This window comes from Hyperolius riggenbachi, chromosome 2, assembly GCF_040937935.1.
Source record: "Hyperolius riggenbachi isolate aHypRig1 chromosome 2, aHypRig1.pri, whole genome shotgun sequence".
NCBI classification, from domain to species: domain Eukaryota; kingdom Metazoa; phylum Chordata; class Amphibia; order Anura; family Hyperoliidae; genus Hyperolius; species Hyperolius riggenbachi.
In genome coordinates, this window is record NC_090647.1 from 415693213 (window position 1) to 415705484 (window position 12272).

Genomic DNA, 12272 nt, shown 5'->3' on the forward strand with positions numbered 1-12272 from the left:
AACAGACCAGCAGGGCTACCAGGCAACTGGTATTGTTTAAAAGGAAATAAGTATGGCAGCCTCCATAGTCTTCTCACTTCAGTTGTCCTTTAACCACTTCAGCCTAACTGGATGAAAATGTTTGTCCAGTTAGGCTGCGCGCACTCCCGCAGGTCGCGCGCGCTCCCGCGGCCCCCCCCCCCCCCCGTGCGCGCCCCCGCTGCTGGCCGTTAGCCCAGCGATCAATGAAAGGGATTATAAATCCCTTTCACTGATTGGATACCCCCGGAGAAAAGCCGACAGCGTCTCTTCAGACGCTGCGGCTTTTCTGAGCTCTGGTCTTCTTTCTTCTTCTTGGGAGCGAGATCGATCGCTCCCAGGACTTTTTGACTGTGGCCATCTTGTGGCCAAATAGCAAACTACACCAAAAACACACTTTGTATTAAATAAATACATTTTTAAACATGAAGTATCCCCTGTTTACCTCCCACACCAAAAATACCCACATACAAGTTTTAATAAAAAAAAATAAAAAAATTACAATAATAAAAACAAAACAAAACCATAAATAGTTACCTGAGGGTCTGAACTTTTTAAATATTCATGTCAAAGGAGTATATCAATATGATTTATTAAATTATGGGCTTCTAAATAGTGATGGACGCAAATTGAAAAAATGCACCTTTATTTCCAAATTGAATATCGACACCATACATTGTGATAGGGACATAATTTAAATGGTGTAATAAGCGGGACAAATTGGTAAATAAAGTACATAGGTTTTAATTATGGTAGCATGTATTCATTTCAAACTATAATGGCCAAAAGCTGAGGAATAATGATTTTTTTCCATTTCTTTCTTAATATTCCTGTTAAAATGGATTTACAATAAATTAATTCTCAGCAAAATGTATCACCCCCAGAAAGCCTAATTGGTGGCGGAAAAAACAAGATGTAGATCAATTCATTGTGATGAGTAGTGATAAAGTTAGTGGCAAATGAATGGGAGGTGAAAGTTGCTCAGATGTAAAAAAAAATCTCAACCCTGTAGGCTGAAGTGGTTAAAGTGTTACATGATACACTTTAATGGAAAAAAAAGTGTGAATTATACCCAGGTATACAAAACCATGAACAAATTGGCTTAATCCACCCATAGGCAGATTGTAAAGTTAGAAAAGAGCCGTCAATACATACGTTTAACGCATACTCCACAGCTATTAACACTTTAAGAAGATTGTCAGGAGCATTTTGGTGCAGAGGACACCCCTGAGCAGGATATCACCATTATATCATGTCTTCTCAAATAGTTTATAGATTTTCTGCATTAAAACCTCTGTTTTCAATAAATGGTAAATTTAGCAGTTTGCATGGAATGAAAATGAGCTAATAGTAGCATGTAAAATGCAGGAAGATGATGCTTTATTTTTGCTGCTACTCAAAATGGAAAAACAGAGGCAATTCCATGGATTGCTTGTTTTTTCCTGTATATTTTAAAAGTCTGTGCTTGTCCCTAGAAATGAGGGCAATAACACCCCACAGACTTTATAGCAGTGACGGTCCTGTGGTCTAGTGACACATGCAGCTAGAGCATTTTCTGTAGCTGGCAAGCGTGACAAACAACCTCATAGCTACAAATGTTTACCAGTAACAGACTTTGTAGCAGTGAAACGTCTCTGGCAGTTGTCTACCATTGGCCTTAGGGGAAACTAAGAGGGAAAATTATGTTTTCCATTTATTATATCATAAGAATCAGGGTGACACACTTGTGCTGTTACAGTGGACGAAAAAGCAGATGTTTTGTCCAGTGTTTCTTGGCTGTCTATTCCCATAGCTTGACATCTATATACATTACTTTGTAGTTGCAAACCATGCATGTAAGAAACCCTGCTTTAAACCATCCAGGAAAACTGAATGTACTACAGTGTGTTACCAATAATAAGCGAACTAGGAGGCATTCATTGCCACGGAAGATGATGGCACTATAGAAATCATTCATATAAAAGCAGTTCTGCATCATACATGGATGCATGTGTGGCTGTACAGTCTCGCAACAGTTCAGTAGTTCATTATATTTGGTGTACACATGTCACCCTTTGTTGGACAATAAATGCTGGCATTGTGACATAGTACAGCTGGTATAATAATGTCTACTGCCCTTCTAGTGAGAATTCCAGCCCAACCTGCTTCTCTTCCCTGGAAGCCCCTCATTCAGCTGTGTTACCTTTTATTTAGCAGTTCCTTATTAACAGATGGATAACATTGGTGTCAATTCACAAATCTTCTCATAAATGACTTATCACCTAATTAATAAAAGTAACCTTATTACCATTTACAAGCAAAATAATCACTTGAAGGAAGTTGTTCCTGATTGACTTCATTTCAATATTACTTTTCTAATTTTATTATATTTTAATTCTTTGGGAGCTTGAAAATGTAGTCTAGAAAAGGTGAAAACAAATGAAAACTGGTGAAAAAGCTTTGTGACTCATCTGTCATGGGACTGGCTTAAGGTGGCCATATTTCAGGCGACTTGGTGGCTGATCAACCATCGAATTCAATAATTATCCACTTAAGCCTAACTGGACGAACATTCTCATCCAGTTGGGCTGCGCGCACTCCCGCGGGCCGCTCGCGCTCAAGCCGCCGGCCGGCCATTAGCCCAGCGATCGATGAATGGGATTATAGATTCCATTCATTGATCGAACCTGCCCCCCCCCCCCCCCCCACAGAAAAACAGACAGCCTCTAAACAGAGGTTGTCGTTTTTCTGAGTTACAAAAAGTTCCCCGTCTTCATTCTTCTTCCTGGAAGCGTACGCTCACACTTCCAGGACTTTTTCACTGTGGCCATCTTGTGGCCAGCTTGTGGCCAAATAGTAAAACTACACACATATCTATTTTTTTAATAAATAAATACATTTTTTTTACATTTAAAATTAGCTGTTTACCTCCCACACCAAAAATTACCCACATACAATTTTTAATACAAAAAAAACAAATTACAATTAAAAAAAACAACAACAAAAAAACATACATAGTTACCTAAGGGTCTGAACTTTTTAAATATGCATGTCAAAGGAGTTTATCAATATATTTTTTTAAATTATGGGCTTGTAAATAGTGATGGACTCAAATTGAAAAAACGCACCTTTATTTCCAAATAAAATATTGGCGCCATGCACAGTGATAGGGACATAATTTAAATGGTGCAATAAGTGGGACAAATGTGCAAATAAAATACATGGGTTGTAATTACGGTAGTATGTATTAATTTCAAGCTATAATGGCCAAAAACTGAGAAATATTTTTTTTTCCATTTCTTTATTAATATTCCTGTTAAAATGGATTTAGAATAAAATAATTCTTGGCGAAATGCATCACCCAAAGAAAGCCTAATTGGTGGCAGGAAAAACAAGATATAGACCAATTCTTTGTGATGAGTAGTGATAAAGTTATTGGCAAATGAATGGGAGGTGAAAGCTGCTCAGATGCAAAAAATAAACAACCCTTTGGGCTTAAAGTGAACCAGAGGCGAAGCACCCTCATGTATTTTACCATATATATCAGTGGGAACATTAGAGAAAACACCTACCCTGCTCTCCGTTTCATTCTCACTGCTAAAAGTGTCTGTTATCAGCTGTGATAACAATCCCGGACTGAGCATTCAGTCTAGCTTTGCCGGGAATGATTATTGCTGAGTCATTATAGCAGAGCCACAAGGGGGCAGGCTTGGGCTTGAAAAGACACCAGAGAAGACAGACTCAGCTATAATCATTCCGTAGCAAAGCCAGACTGAATGCTCAGTCGGGCTTTCTTATCAGAGGTGATAACAGTCAGATTAAACAGAGAACAATGAAGCAAAGAGCAGATTAGGTGTTTACTGTCATGTTCCCATTGATTTATAAGGTAAAATACATGCGGGTGCTTCTCTGGTTCTCTTTAAGTGGTTATTATTGAATAATAATGGTGCCACCAAGAGCATGCCGATTAAAGATGCGATCAATTCCGGGCCGAAATTGGTTGCATGTATCGGTCAGACATGCTGTAAGATGTTGGACAGACTTGCCTGATCGGGTGTGTGGCGGTAACGGCGTGCGATATTGGGACGAGCGACAGAACCCCGGCGATGTCCCCCCTAATGTAAAATGTTCCCCCCCTGTGCAGTATAAATTACCTGGCCGTGTCTGCCGCTGGCTTCATCTTCATACACGTCTGGAGTCAGGAAGGAATTTTTCCCTTTTGGGGCTAATTGGACCATGCCTTGTGGGGTTTTTTTCGCCTTCCTCTGGATCAACAGGGGTATGTGGGGGATGGGCTGGAGTTGTACTTTATACTGGTTGAACTTGATGGACGTATGTCTTTTTTCAACCAAAATAACTATGTAACTATGTAACTATGTCCCACGTGTTTGCTGGCGTAAGGTGTGCACATGGGGTGGGGTTCCCACATATACACCATCAACCACATGGGGTGTGTGCATGAAGACTGAGCAAGCAGTGGTTTATGCTTATCCAGTGATCTGCTGATGACCAGCCCCAGCACCACCAAACTGATAGGTACTGTTGCTTTTGCCTATTTTTTATGCTAGGTATTGTATGATTCATGGGTGGCATTCATGTCATCCAGTTCATTATGCAAACTAGCAATATGGTCTTCCATCCTATCGCTTCCTGGAGCACATACTAGCAGCAGTGCTGGTACTCACCATCTTGGTCTGGCCTTCCAACTATTAGTCTAATATTTTTGCTATTTGTATGTACACTTCTGGGTGGCATTGCTGATTCACTCTCCCCAGCTCATGCTGCCAGCTAGCAATGCAATAGTTGACCAGAGGCCACACTGTGCCACGCTCTATCTCAGGCCCACCTCTGCCTCATGCTGCTACCTTTCAATAATTGGTGCTACTTGTATGTTCACTTCTGGGTGGCATTTCTGATGTAGTCTTCCTAATTCATAGCGGTCTACACTTCATCTCAGTCCTACCTCCTGCTGCTAAATAATACATTTGTGTTTGAAGTTGTCAATATTGAGGTAAGCCACCTCCGTCTTATTCTATTTTAGTTGTTTTTAAAAAAAATTTGTATACGGCTGGGCGTCTCTTACGCACACTCTGCTGCTGCCCTCGCTCTGCTGCTGCCCTCGCTGACCTATGTACTTCATCTCAGGCTCTGCATACTTGGGCCTAATGTCACCATGCTATTTCTAGACACCTGTACGGGTGGCATTCATTCCAGATGGCATCCAGTTCATGAAGCCAGGTAGCAATGCAGTTTCCTGCTGTTTTGATGCCAAATACTGTTTTTAGTGTGCTGAGCTGACACATAGTGTCACAGCATCAATCTCAGGTCCCGATGCCGTCCATGAGGCAAAATTCCAATCTTCCTGCGGTCACTTTAACTGTGATTTTCTGGAAAGCAATAAGGTCTCTCAGAACTTTTTTTTATTCCTTTGTTGCCACTGTTCTCCTTCACATAGCTAGCAAATTTGGTGGCTGTAGCATGTATAGGGACTTTGCTATTAACCGGTAAACTCAGCCCATCCCTAATCCATATAACAAAGTCAGGTAATGTTGGCAAAACTCATACAGCTGGGAAGATACTCATTGGGAGTTTACTAAGGATACTGAATATCCAAACATAGAGATTGTCGTACAAAAATAATGTGTGTGTGTACACAAAAGTGTGTAAAAAAACAAACAAACAAAAAACAGAATGAAAGCTATATATATATATATATATATATATATATATATATATATATATATATATATATATATATATATATATATATATATATATATGTTACACAAAAGAACAGAATGAATTCCTTCTGGTCTGAAGGGATGAAAAAAGCTGCTAACGTCGGAATCACAGGCAGCTAATTCCGTCAGACTTCAATCATTGCACCTGATCTGCATGCTTGTTCAGGTCTAATCAGGAGGGCTGCCAGGCAATTTGCATAGTTTAAAGAGAATCTGTATTGAAGAAATGCTATATAAATATACATATCAACCTGTTCAGTGACATCTCCTAGCCCCCTCTGTGACATTTTTGTCGCTCTCCGCCGCAATATTGGCGATAAAATAACAGTTTTATAAACTGTTTTGTAAACAGTAAAGATGGCCACTGAAACAGGAAGTATACTGAAAAGAAACAGGATGTATACTGCATTATGTTTGCATTACAAGTTTTTATTATTACACAGTGAATGCAGCCTTCAGATGTTATGTGCAGATTTAGAAAAAGTTTTATCTTCTGCCTCTGCGGCTCTGTGCCACTGAAGCGTGACAAGAATCCTCAAGGTGCGTATGCATGCACTACAGAAGCCAACGACGGGTCCGTCGGACCCTCCCACTGGGTGGACTTTCAGCAGACTGTAGTGCGTTCGTACGCACTGTCGGTGAACTAATAAGGCTGTTCGTGAAGGATCCGCTGAGCTCAACTGCCCCAGAATGCACCTTTAGGTCATATCTGTATCTCCCTCGAAAGGACCATATCTATTTTTAAATGTCTCCAAAAGTAGCAATGGTGAATGCAGAGGTTGATACAGCACCAGGGCCCATGGACCAGAGGGGTATCTCAGGGGCCCTGTATCAACTACTGTACTAACTCTTTATTGGCGCTATGCTAGTAATGATCACTTCTACATACACTTATTACCTATGTAATTTGTGGTTTTCTACAGTAGCACTTTTTATTTTTAAACTGGAATAGGTAAACCTAAGAAATAAAGCATTTTTTTTCTATTGTTTTCCTCTTTTTCCCATTAAAATATGTAGAAAACATCCTTCATTGTTCTTGGGATAAAATTCTGCCCCCAAAAAATCTAGTTTGTCTTGAAAACTATATATATAATTTAGGTGTTATAAGTAGGGATAACATTATTGCTGATTAAATAGGGATATAGCTAAAATGTCAAAACTGCTCTGGTCCATAAGGTGAAAACAAGCTCTAGAGGGGAAGTGGTTAAATTCATACAATTGCTTTTGGAAATGTGCACAGTAAACACATTAGTTCTGCAATGGCCAGATGAAAGGCTCGATTCCCACTTGTGTAGAAAACATAACCCTTCGCTACATTGTCTCCTGTATTTCTTGTGGGTGTAAACCGATCATATCGTTAAAAACACAATGCAGAGTCCCACCCTGCAGCATTTTTACGGAACAGACCGCAAAATGCTTGGTGCATAGACTCAATGAAAGCCCATGGTGGCTGGATGGTGTAATGGTTAAGGGCTCTGCCTCTGACACAGGAGACCAGGGTTCGAATCTCGACTCTGCCTGTTCAGTAAGCCAACACCTATTCAGTAGGAGACCTTAGGCAAGTCTCCCTAACACTGCTACTGCCTATTGAGCGCGTCCTTGTGGCTGCAGCTCTGGCGCTTTGAGTCCGCCAGGAGAAAAGCGCGATAATAAATGTTATTTGTCTTGTCATGGGAATGTACTCTAGGCTGCTTGCAGCATGCAAAATGCAAATCCTCCCCTATCTCGTGGATTCAGTTCTGCCACCACTGGTACCTGCTGCTCTTTCCACTGCTGGGGAGAAAACCCTGTATACACAGACCTGATCCTGGCAGAAAAGGGAACTTTCCCATTGGATTGCAAAAGACCAATGGGAATCCTTCATGGCACCTGTACACACTGCTGAGTGGCTGCGTTTTTAAAATCACATGCATTTTTTTAATTGCAAGGTTTTTTAAAAAAATCATGAAAATCATGATGACCTGTACACACTATTGCAATGCGATTTTTCTATTTTCATGAAGGCTTTGCTATTAAAAAATTGCATGCGATTTTTAAATCACAGCGCAAACGCAGCAGTGTGTACAGCCCCTTAGCAACTCAGAGGAGTCTCAATGGTTCATGGTGTACTGATGAGAATCCTTGCTGTTGCTAGGGAGATTTGGTCTATTGTAAACCTATGGGGAGCCCATGTACCTGTGGCCTTTGGTCTGTGTATACCCGCTATACCCTGGAGCAGGCTGTGCTGTCAGCAGTGGCGGCAGATAACAGCGGGCAAGCAGATGCAGAATGGCAGGTAATGTGAACAATGGCCTGGACATGTGATGGAGCACAGTGCATTCTAAGTGCGTGCATTTTTACAGTGTCATTTCTCATCTGTTCAAGTGGAAACAGAGTATAACCTGTCCAGTTTTTGAAGTATTGCAGTGCATATGTTTTAGGCTTACAGTAGCCATTTGGCAACTGTATTTTGTTTATGAATTTTTTTGTTTAATATTTTTGCATTAAACATATTTTTCTCTTGATGGGATGTTTAGGTATAAGTTAGGATATTGAATGACAAGGGTGGTAAAGTCCTATGGCAAGGTGGACATTGAATCTTCCACATCATTACAAAGCTTTATTGTTATTGTATTGTTATGCCACTGGTTTGACAGCAACTGTCAAAGCTCTCAAGTTATTATAGCTGAACCATCCTAACTTATGCAGTATGCAGGCACATTTTCAAATCTGACTTGAATTAACTCTTTCCTGCTCATGATAATTTAACCATTTTGTTAATAGCATAATGGGAAAGCACAACTAGGAAGGGTATGCAGTGATTTTTCTTCAGCCTTTTTAACTTTGTGAGTTAGTTCACGATTACAGTTTGCGCCTAAAAAAAAACCCCGGAATGTGTAAATTAGAAAATTAATGATGTGAAAAGATGCAGGACGGCTCATGAGCTGTGTTTATTTAAGGCTGCCATCTTGTGTTCAAAACAGAATTGCTATAATAGGATGGGGAAATGACAGTGTTTAGATTTGTTCCGTGGAGCACGGGAAATGAGCAACACAGAACTTACTGCACTGTATTAGCGAATTCAGTTATTATTGTTGCTCTTTGTTTATAATTTGCCAACATACTATGCCATGCTATTCAATACAGTTATCAGGCAAGTACATCACACATGTGAGACAGTCTGTAAATCTTGATTCAAGAGACATAAGAAGACTGTAAAATGCCAAGCTTAAAAAGTGAAGAGTGGGTTTGAAAGAATGACATTCCAGGCCAAAGTTTATGGGAGGGCCATAAGTCTTTTCTCAAAGGTTAGGGCTAAAAGCAGGGCTCCTCAGCTTATGATTCCACTGACTGCTCGACTCCAACTCCTCTAATATGTGTATGACAATTTTGTTGATTGAAAGGAGGTAACTAAGGTGCCCATTAACAGTATAATTTTTTTCATCAAATACGAACTTTCGATTTAAACCATCGTAACTAATCGGAAGGCAATTATTAATTGTTCACATTTACTGAACCATTCTTTCTTCAATTTCAATCATAATATCCAAATTTCGGATCGATTTTCATAAACGGTGAATTTTCTATACAATTCGATCATTAAATTGCATCGAAAGATTGCATTTGGTGAAATAATGTACTGTTAATTGGCATTTGTAAATGGCATTTCATCACTGCCAAAGCTTAGGAATTTTAAAGCTATATTAAGATGGAATTTGCTTTTGGGAACAAAAAGCTCCTGGCCAGTAAGCTGATACTCTACCCTGTAGCTGATAGAAAAAGGCCTCTGTCTTTTCTATATGTGACATTAAAAAGGACAGGGCAATTTTCCGCAAGGGTGCAGATTTGCGCACCAGAACCCAGCTGATAAGGGGTTCCAGTAAACCGTATCAAACTGATAATGTGTTGGGACAGTATAACTTTTAAGCATTAATTTACCTTTTTTTGTGTACGCCAGAGATGCATTTTAACTACATTTAGTATATACAGTAGCTGTGGAGTAGCTGTTAGAAATTAAAACTAGTCCTTGGTTAGAGTACTTGAGTAGAGGCTGCAGACAGGAATAAAGAACATCGATCGGGTCCTAGGCAATCTAACTGTAGGCACATCTAAGATTGATGCGCAGGTACTCTCTTCCTTTATTACACATTCTTCTTGTGTGGTCAGACCCAGGTTTACAGGTGATAGACAACTCCTCTGCGGTCAGTGTGCACAACATTCTCAGTGGATTCACAATAGCTCGGGGGGGGGGGGGGGCTTATGTTGAGTATAGTAATACTTTATAACTGGATTTTTAATCAGCAACCCCAAATTTAAAGCGTACCTTCATTTTAAATTACAGATTTAAATTCATTATATCATATATTTTTTTTTCGCTTCAGTGTCTCTTTAAACCTAAAGTTGCCAAGATATATAAACTCACACATGACAAAGTGTGATTTTATCGCCCCCAGGGTCCGTATTCCACATATGGTCTTGAAATCCCCCAGTGTAATTTTGGGCCCTGACATTTTTTTTCTTTCCAGGCCATAGGTGCAAAGGATGCTGGGGGATTGATGTCATAACTCCCTCCCTTATGTCCATGTGATCTAATCTAGGCAGACAGACAGACAGACATCTGAAATAAGAATTATAGCAGACAGACATAAGATAGGCTATAGCAGTTTTCCTGTCTCTTCTCTGTACTACAGTTTGTTTGTTTTTTTGCCTATTTCACAGTAGGACATTGCGTTTTGATGCAACGTTAAAGTCGCAACGCAAATTACAACGCAACGCCCCAAAAAAGTCGCAACGCAACTTAATGCCCCGTTATGGTCGCCTATAGTAGAGCATACAAGCAACGAAAAGTATGTTTCCAAGTCATTACTGAGCATGTGCAAACAGTGCAGCGCAGCTGATAACGTGTATAATGCACAGCATGCAGCACTTTCTAATAACGCTACACGTTACACACAAACGCAACATGTGCACTGTGAATGTCGCAAAGACTTAGTATTGCTGTGCGTTAGTCTGCGTTGAAATATTTTGTAACGTGTGACTTTAACGTCGCACTGTAAAAGAGACCTTAAAGAGAAGTAATTTGATCCAGGCAGGCAGACAGCAGGGGAGGGAGGGGCAGGGGAGTTAACCAGGCTGAAGAGGCGGGTACAATGCTTTCAGCTTCAGGAATAAGGAACAAGGAAGTGCTACTTACATATATAAAAGTGAGTCTGTTCTATCCAATATGATGCACCAGATGTAAACTTTATATGTTCATCTAACTGTGCACAGTACATAGACTACATATATATGTATTGCCATTCAGACCTCTTTTTGGCTGGCGGTAGTCTTTAACAACGTATCAAATTAATTGATTTCATGAGCAAAACGAGTGCACACATTTGCAAATAAAATTTGCATAAACCTGCATCAACGCAGTATTATTTGCATCTCACTGACCATCCCTACTAGTGACACAACTACACATCAGGCCTTACTCTTACAGCAGATATGTTATTTATTATATATAAAAAATTCCTGTGTACGCATCAGCTATATAGTAGCAATCAGATATGTATATGTAAATATGTAAATACAGTGACTGCTTTATAGCAGCACCACAAATATCTTGTTTTTTGATTGGTTTATTTCATTTCTGTGGACTAAGCATTGCTATTACTGTATAGGTTATTCAGGATTACTATAATCTGAGAAATAGAACATTTTATAGAATTTTCTCTCTTAATTACAGTTTAAATTTATTAGGAGTCCGTCTGTGCATTTTTCCTGACTCTGACTGGTACCCAAAATTAGCTTTTTCCCAACTCTGACAGGAACCCAAAAATTGCTCAGACACGTTGACTCAGACTCCACTGTCCTGGCCAGAAGGTAACATTAATGGGGCAAGTGACAGGTGTTTATACATCTTGTCAGTGCAAGAAAGCAATGTCTACCACTTACTGGACAAAGGTAGGGATCAGCCTCCAATTTATAACATAGGAGTACTAAACGCAGAATAAGCATAGAAAGCACTTGCTTCCTGGTTACATTCTGACTAATTGGCACTGCTTTACGTGATGCAGGAGGGCCTTAAGAGGCTAACAGACCTAGGATGGTAAATAAGGTTCTAAATGACTAAAAAAAATGGCCAATCAGAGATTTTAGTCAGTTTAAAGAGAACCCGGGTGTGTTTAAAGAATGTTATCTGCATGCAGAGGCTGGGTCTGCCTATAGAGCCCAGCCTCTGTTGCTATCCCAAATCCCCCTAAGGTCCCCCTGCACTCTGCAATCCCTCATAATTCACAGCCGTGCTGTGCGGGGCTGTGTTTACATCTGTAGTGTCAGTCTCGGCTGCTCCCCCGCCTCCTGCATAGCTCCAGTCCCTGCCCCGTCCCTTCCCTCCAATCAGTGGGCAGGAAAGGGACGCAGGCGGGGACTGGAGTTCTGCAGGAGGCGGGGAGAGCAGCAGACTGACACTATAGAGATAAACACAGCCTGCTCTGACAAGCTGTGTGTCAGCAGCGTGGCTGTGATTTATGAGGGATTGCAGAGTGCAGGGGGACCTTAGGGGGGTTT